Genomic DNA, 8,200 nt, shown 5'->3' with positions numbered 1-8,200 from the left:
CAGGCTTTCTGGCTGCCTTTACCACCTGCTGCACATACTCAAGAAACAAGTGCCTAAATGGAGTCAAGATAAGAGTCAGCCAGGCTGTCAATAGAAGTTTCAACAATCAGAGTGCACCAGCCATCCCTGAGACTGTGAGAGCAGGTCCAGCATGTGAGAAAGTCTGTGGTAACTTCCCTTGGCCAATATAAACAGGAAGAAAGTACAGTTGTATCCCACATACCATAATTGTAGATGTTTGAGTATATCAATGTTGAGGTACTTATCCTTGGGTCTTCCTGCTATACACAAGCCTGCAACTGGCCCAATTTCCAGTGTCTTAGCATCATTCCAAGCCAACTGATGCTTAATGACCACTGATCACCTGACCGGATTTCCAGATGTCAGGGTATAAAAAGGGCATCCATCAGCACAAACATCAAGTCTCTAAGCCGAGAAATGCAGTTGGATGTCCAAGGATAGCACTTCTCCAGCTGGCTGGTCTTTGTTGAGAATGCAAAGCAAAAGGGAACACAAGTATAGATGGGATGAACCAAATGAATTATACAAAGCAGCAGTAACAGAGATGGCTGAAAAAGTGATTTACTCATTGACTTACTCAATCATTTATAATTATGGAAGGTGGGACACAACTTTACTATGTCCTTTGTAGTCAATGTTGCAGTACTAACCCTTGGGAAGATTTCCAAAGCTACAATGAGGGTGGAGGAGATTGTTAATAGTTTTAAGATTTAATATTTTTTAGGATGGCAGAGGCGAACCCTGTGCTAAGTTGTAGTGTTTAGTAAAGGTGTGGCTGCCTCTAGAATGGTTTGAGTGGGAACTCCTTTGAGGAAAGCATTGGTAGTTGCCCCATGGCTGGTGGAATGGGGTCTAATGTGGCCAAGTAGAGGCTTTCTATGGTGCATGTTAATATAACCTGATGCAGTTTGTAATCCATTTAGAGATGGTTTGCTTTGAAACAGGCTCGCCTTGTTTTCCCTTTGCAAAGGATACCAACAACTGGTGTGCCCTGTCCATAGCTTTTGTCCTGTCCAAGTAGGACCTGATTTGTCTATGGATATCTAGTGAGTGGACAATTCTTTCTTTATTCTGTAGGTTTGGGAAGAAGACCGGCAAACGGACTGATTGGTTATGGGCGAGTACCGAAATTACCTTTGGTATGAATGATGGGCTTGTTCTAAGGGTTATCCAATTCCTACGGAAGACAGTGAAGAGCTCTGTACACATGACAGCTTGCAGTTCAGAGATTCTTCTATCTGAAGTGATGGATACAGAGAAGCTGTTCTTCTAGGTGAGCATCTTGAGAGGCGCAGTAGCAGCAGGCTCAAAGGGCAGCAGGGTTAGTTGTTCTAATACATAATTTAGATCCCATGTTGAAATGGAGCCCCATCTGGGAGGTCTCTAGTGAATCACCCCTTTTAGAAACAGTTTCACGGGAAGGAAGAGTAGTGGGATAATCTGCAAGAAAGCTGAGGTAGCAGATGCATGAACCTTAACAGGTGTGATAGGTAAAGCTGTACTGAATTGATGCCTGCTTGAGCTGTGATAGTGTGTTGACCATGACATCAGGGGGAAACTCTTCCATTTTGCCATGCATGCTTGTTTGGGGTGTCATCTGAGAGTTGTGTATATTTAACGTGAGGCCCACCTTTTGGAAGCAGTCTACAGTGGTCTGGAGGGTATCCAGGGTCTCTGAGGTGGCTCTTCCTTGGATGTGATGGTCATTTAGGTAGGGATAGATGTGTAGCCCAAGCATTCTGCAATGTGCTATCAGGGATGCTAAGCATTTTCCAGGGTCTCCGAGGTGGATCTTCCTTGGATGACACGGTCATCTAGGTAGGGATAGATGTGTAGCCCCACCATTCTGTAATGTGCTATCAGGGGTGCCAAGCATTTTGTAAAAGCTCTAGAGGCAGCAGACAGACTAAACAGTAAAGCACAGAACTGGAAGTGGGAGCCTGAGGATACAAATTGTAGGTATTTTCTGTGACTGACTGCTATAGGAACATAAACTTAAGTATCTTTTAGGTAGAGTGACCATGGAGGCATCCTGAAAAATCATGGGTAGCAGCTTTTGTAATGTAAGCATCCCAAATTTCGGCACTGTGAGGAATTTGTTTAGCTTTGAAAGATCCAGGACACGTCTCCAGTTTCCCTCTTTTCTTCAGACCAGGAAAATCCTTGCTTTTTCTTGACCTGGGGGAACTGGCTGGATAGACCCTTGCTTAAGCAAATCTTTGATAATCTGGGCTAAGAGATTTTCTTGTTCCTTTGGAGAGCGTAGTATGCCCAAGAATGGGAGAGGGGGGGGGTTCCCTCTACTGGCTATTGTATCCCTTTTCAATAATGCTGAGCACACACACTGACCTCTTGTGATGGTCTACTGGTTTAAAAAGAGGGGAAGGCCTGCATGCAGGGGGACTGGGGGGAAGGAGGGGTAGCAAATAGTCACAGCTGTTTTCTGTGTTCGGTGTGTTCTTTGGCAGCACCAGATCTATGAGGCCATTCTGTTTGCCATTTTCTGGATTGCTTTTGTCTTTTTCCAGGGGGAGGCCTACCCTTGTCTTGTCTGGGTGGAAAACTCCAAGGTTTAGGGGGTAAATTTCTACTGTACCTCAGGGTTGGAGATGAGCAGAATTCTTTGACAGTTTTAATTTGCCTTTTTTGACTAGTTTCCCAAAGACTTGTTTAGCTGGAGGTCTGAACAGGAACTTTTTCTCTAGTGGGGCATCCAATAACTCTGCTTTTACTTGGTTTGACAGTGGCTGGATTTTGAGCCATGCATGTCTACAGGTAACTGAACCTGTGGCAACTGCTCTGCAAGAAGCATCTGAGGCATCATATTCACACTTTTAAGAATTGCTTGGCTACATGTAGAGCTTCTCTAGCTATGTTCTACTCCTCCCTGTACAAGGTTCAATCTTACATGGAATCGAGTTTTGCTATCATTTTATTGTGAAGTGATTCTAAATATTTTATCATATGGAATTAGCAATTTAAAGCTGTCATGGCTAGGGTTGCAGATGTAGAAGTTTTCTTACCAAACCTACCCAGTAGTCTGCTCTGTCATTAGATAAGGGATGCCTGGATAGCCCTTTGTGAACCCCTTTAGTAGATATGGTGGACACCACAAAGGAATCAGCTTTAGGATTTTAGTACCTATGCGTGTGTGACTCAAGCAACCTGTAAAACCTGTCTGGTTTCCTAAGGGCCAGTGTGTAAGCTATGTCCTCTAAATCATCATCTAGTAAATGTTAACTAGAGGAATAGCCAACAGTCTAGGAGACGGTAAGCTTAGTAGCTCCTTATAATATTGTATGTGCCTGGGAGAACTGCTTACTTTCCCAGTTAACAGCTTATTTCATTTTGTGAAATCGTTCTTCAAAGGAAAGGTCTTTGTGAGGGGAAATTGAAAAATCAGTATCATCAGAGATTGAGTCAGAGCAGGTTTGGGGTTGTAAATGACTGGAATAAGACAGCTCTTCCTCCTCTTGGAAAGCTACTTTCCCCTTGGTCTTTTGTCGGAGAAGCCTCAGAAAAAGGTTGTGAGGGTTCTCTGAATTTAATGAAAGCCATGAATTCCTGTGCTATCTTAATGAGATCCTGGACTTCAGTCTGTGACACAAGGGGCTGAGGGCAGTGGCAAGGCCAAGGTGGGAGTGCACTTTGATTTTATAGATCATTTAACAGGCAGGGCTGACGGATGCTGTCATCTGATTACAACCTTGGTAGAAATGCCGGTAGTAATGGGAGACTTAAGGTCATTTCCCAGATGTCAGAGGCTGATGCCTGCATACAGACATCAGACCTGATGGATGTGTGAGTGGTGGTGGCAGTGGTGGGTAGGCTAGGGACCATGGCAGCCTCTCGAGTGGTTTATTAGAGGGTTCCAGCCTAGCAGTTGCCGGTCCAGGGGGCTACACATGTACCTAACCAAAGTCTTCGGTTGACTTGGAAGTTGACACAGTAATTTTTTTATCTTTTCGCTTTTACGAGATCACACCAGCAGCCGCCGGAGTTAAGTGTGGGACCTGCACAAGTTGAAGGTTATGATGCTACCGAACAGCAGATGACAAAGACTCCATATGAGCTGCACGTACCTCAGACCTACATTAAAGGGTTTCTGCATGAACTTACCACAATCAGAGCAGTTACAGAAGCAATAAAGCCCCAAGCAAAAATGACTGAAAATCTTTAGGTGGGATTTGTTTCCCACAGGACAAACAGTTATTAACTTTTTAAAAAAATTAATTAAAGAAATTTCCACAATGAGGTACTTAACTGTATGGAAACACAAGCCAACTGGATGGACTGTAAGCATACAAAATGCACATGAAGCACATTGGACTGCACAGCTAGAAAGAAATGAAGACAGTGCCAACGGACACCTTTCTTATACCCTGACATCCAGATGTCAGTCATTGAGGATCTGTTGGCTTGGGATGATGCAAAGACTCTGGAAATCAGGCTGGTCAAGGCCTTCTACATGGCAGGAAGACTCAAGGATAAGCAGTGCAACACTGACTATGAAGAACATCCTATATTGCCTGGGACAATTGGGGGTCAACACAATGATCTTTGGCATTTCTCCTACAATTTTCAGAAAAGTACCTTGTGAATCAGTGGAAACATATACAGGAACATTCTCATCACAAGGAAAGAGAATGCTTCTGTCCTCAACTCATGGCTGCAAGGAAGTATGGAACAAAATCCCTCCAGCTGTCTGTTTTGAAAGGAGGCGATAAGATCTACTAGAGGCATTCCCCACATCTAAACTAGATCCTGGAACACCACTACCTTCAGCTTCCACTCATGTGGGTCTGCCCAGAACCTGCTCAGTCTGCCACGATGTTCTGTTCTGATGGGATTTATGATGCATGAAGAGAGAGAGAATACTGAGAAGTCCACTGCCAACTGACACAGGGGGTAAGGCCTCCAATGCCCAGTTTGATTAGGTACCACATCACTATGTTTGTAACCATCAAAAAAGGGACTGGAGGTGGTGAGGGAATGTTCAAAGCATGAAACACTACCATCTGTATATGTGTCTTTGGGCCCCCAAGTGGGGAGCACTCATCTGGACAGATAATACTAGCATCGGAGAGGAGAAAAAGGAAGCCCTGGATTGAAACTCAAATGACCTCTATACCTCTGTAATTCTCATCTGATGAAAGGCAGCACCAGCAACTGGGATTTCCTGGGAATGAAGGTGCTGCGTTCAACAATTCAATTTTGAACATACCATTGAAATATTTCTCATGTGAAGATGGGCCAATGGTAAAATGAGGATCATGGATGCCATCCGTTCAAAGTTTTCTAGGAATAATCTAGCCAAGGCAACATTCCTCTGGCAGAATTCCATAAACACTGTTAGGTACGACAGGACTTTGCCTTCAAGGCAGAAAAAGCCAGAATCTTGTTGAGGTTGATTTAAGCACCCCAAGAAAACAAATCTTCATGATGGTGACTTTAGGAGGTTCGACTTGAAGCCTAAATGGGAAGAGTCAGAATGAGACTTTCTCTACTGTTTCTACACTCCTGAACAAAGACTCTGTGCACAGATCAGCAAGTCATCCAAGTACAGAAAAAGGTGACTGCCCAGAGCCCATCAGTAAACTGCTACTGGATCAAGGCATTCAGTAAATACTTAAGTTGCAGTGAATAGCCAAACAGCAACACAGAAAACTGACATAAATCTCAGATGTCCCCTGAAGTGATGATCAATGGGTATATGAAGAAAGGCATCTGCAATGACAAGGATCATCATGAATAGGTGGTCTGAAAACAGAGGAAGTACTGTCTGCAAGATGAGCATCTTGAAGTTGGGGATCTTGACAAACATATTCAAAAAAAAGAGTGGTTCCACACCTGTCATTATGACTGCTCTTAATAGGGAACCAAGAAAATACTAGAGAGGAAATCTTTCTTTCTGAAGAAGGAACTGGTTCTATGACCCCTGAGTCCAGCATTTGCCAGAAATAAAGTCTGGTCAGGAAGATGAAACCCCTGCCAACGTCTGCACTCATTTTTTGGAAAGCAGTGTGATCCAGGGCACTTTGTTGATGGCTAACTTGAGAGAAGAGTTACCTGAAGGTGGAGTTGATAAAAACTGGTGCTGAGCCTCAGCATAGTCATATATCAAGGGTTATCCTTTCTAGGAAAGGAATCCTTTTTGTTAGGCTTGGTGGAGCTGTCATCCTGCTGTTTCCTTTTATTGTCATGGATTTTGTTTGTCTGGGACTTCTGCTGGTTAGGCCTCCAAAACTCTTGCTTAGAGGAGAACTGGGGAATACGAAACATATTCGATACTTCTTGCATCCATTTACCTCTATCATCCTAGTATTTACGGATCTGATTAGCTGCTGTAACAAAACACAGAGACTCAAAAGCAGCATTCATAACCTCAGTTTTTTAAATCATCAGAAAAATTCCATAAGTGCAACCCAGCATACCTCCTAATTACCAAGCTGACAATGCTGCATCTCTAGAAATAGTATCAGCTCCCTCCAGGGCACTTTAAGAGAATGTTTGACGCATGATAAATATTGGAAACAATATAGGTAACATATACCTCTTTTGCTCTGCAGGCAATGATGCATCAAACTCATCTAAATTGTACATGCATCTCAACACAAACTTTCACAGAAAACACTGGCAGTCAACTACAAAAAATCCACAAAACGAAGCAGCTTTTCAGGCAAAACAATAAAGCCCTGAGCAGGGCAAGCTTAGAAAAGTGTGAAAAAAACAAGGGATGGCTCAGCACACTTCATTTCACTTTATTCCACAGAAACACAGCACATTAATGCTCCACCATACATTTTCGTTTTAAAAATCCCTTCCTCAGATGTGGGCTGTTCAAACTACTAGTGCTTTTATACCATTCACATAATTACATTGATCAGGTTAATGAATTAATTAAAAGGTTAATTTAGTTTAAAACCTAAAACTTTTCTTGCTGCATCTCTCTGTGTTGCCACAGTTAAAACACATTTAATATTACAATGTTTGATGAATAAATAATGCATGAATAAAAATGTTTTAAATAAAAAATCCTTAAAACACATGACTACAAAGAATAAATTATAAAGTTAAAATACTATTAGAAACACATTAATAGGACTCAATGGTTAAAATTACCAACTTGAATATTTACTTTAAATTAACTTGATTCTCTATCTAGTGGAAAAATTGTGAAATTACAGGTATTATAAAAAATACAAATACAAAAAAGCTTATTAAAATTGAGAGCAGCAAAACTGATATGCATTTGCACTTTATGTTGAATTTTATGTTTTTACCCATGTTTTCTAATAGTTACAGTTGGTGTTTAAGCTTTTTTGTATTTGTATTTTTATTAAAAAGTTGGGTTTACAATATGTTAAACAAGTGTTACACTCATTTATCAAAGGTATTGAATTTATTTTTCCCTTATATTTTCCTGTTTTTAACATTCTTTTAACTGAGTGATGCTGTACAATTTGCCTTTGGCTTACAATGCAGTTTTTATAATACCCGTAATTTCACGAATTATCCACTAGATGGAGTATCAAGTTCATTTAAACTTAAAGTAAATATTCAAGTTGGTACAAACAATTCAAGTTGGTAATTTTGAATATTTACTTTAAATTACCCTGATCTGCCATCTAGTGGATAAATCATGAAAGTACAGGTATTATAAAAACTGCATTATAAGCCAAAGGCAAATTGTATAGCATCACTCAGTTAAAAGAATGTTAAAAACAGGAAATATGAGGGAAAATTCAATTCAATACCCTTGATAAATGAGTGTAACACTTGTGTTTATTATAACATATTACAAACCCAACTTTTTAATAAAAATACAAATACAAAATATTCAAGTTGGTAATTTTAAGCCGCGGTGGTGCAGAAGTTAGCATTGTCACCTCACAGCAAGGGGTTCTCCCGTTCAATTCTCGGCTGGAGCACCTTCTGTGTGGAGTCTGGATGCCCTCCCTGCGGTCGAGTGACGTGAAAGACATGCAGGTAGTTGCGAGCATGAATGGGCATGCTTTCGTTGAAGGTTGGGCATCGGGCTGGCAACTCGGCACTGTAAAATCCCCTGGGAAAAGCCGAAAGAAGACACATTCAAGTTGGTAATTTTAACCACTGAGTCCTATTAATGTGTTTCTAATAGTATGTTAACTTTATAATTTATTCTTTGTAGTCATGTTTT

This window comes from Protopterus annectens, chromosome 6.part0 (assembly GCF_019279795.1).
Source record: "Protopterus annectens isolate FY-2018-M chromosome 6.part0, PAN1.0, whole genome shotgun sequence".
In the NCBI taxonomy this organism is placed as follows: domain Eukaryota; kingdom Metazoa; phylum Chordata; order Ceratodontiformes; family Protopteridae; genus Protopterus; species Protopterus annectens.
Note: the sequence above shows the minus strand (reverse complement) of the source record.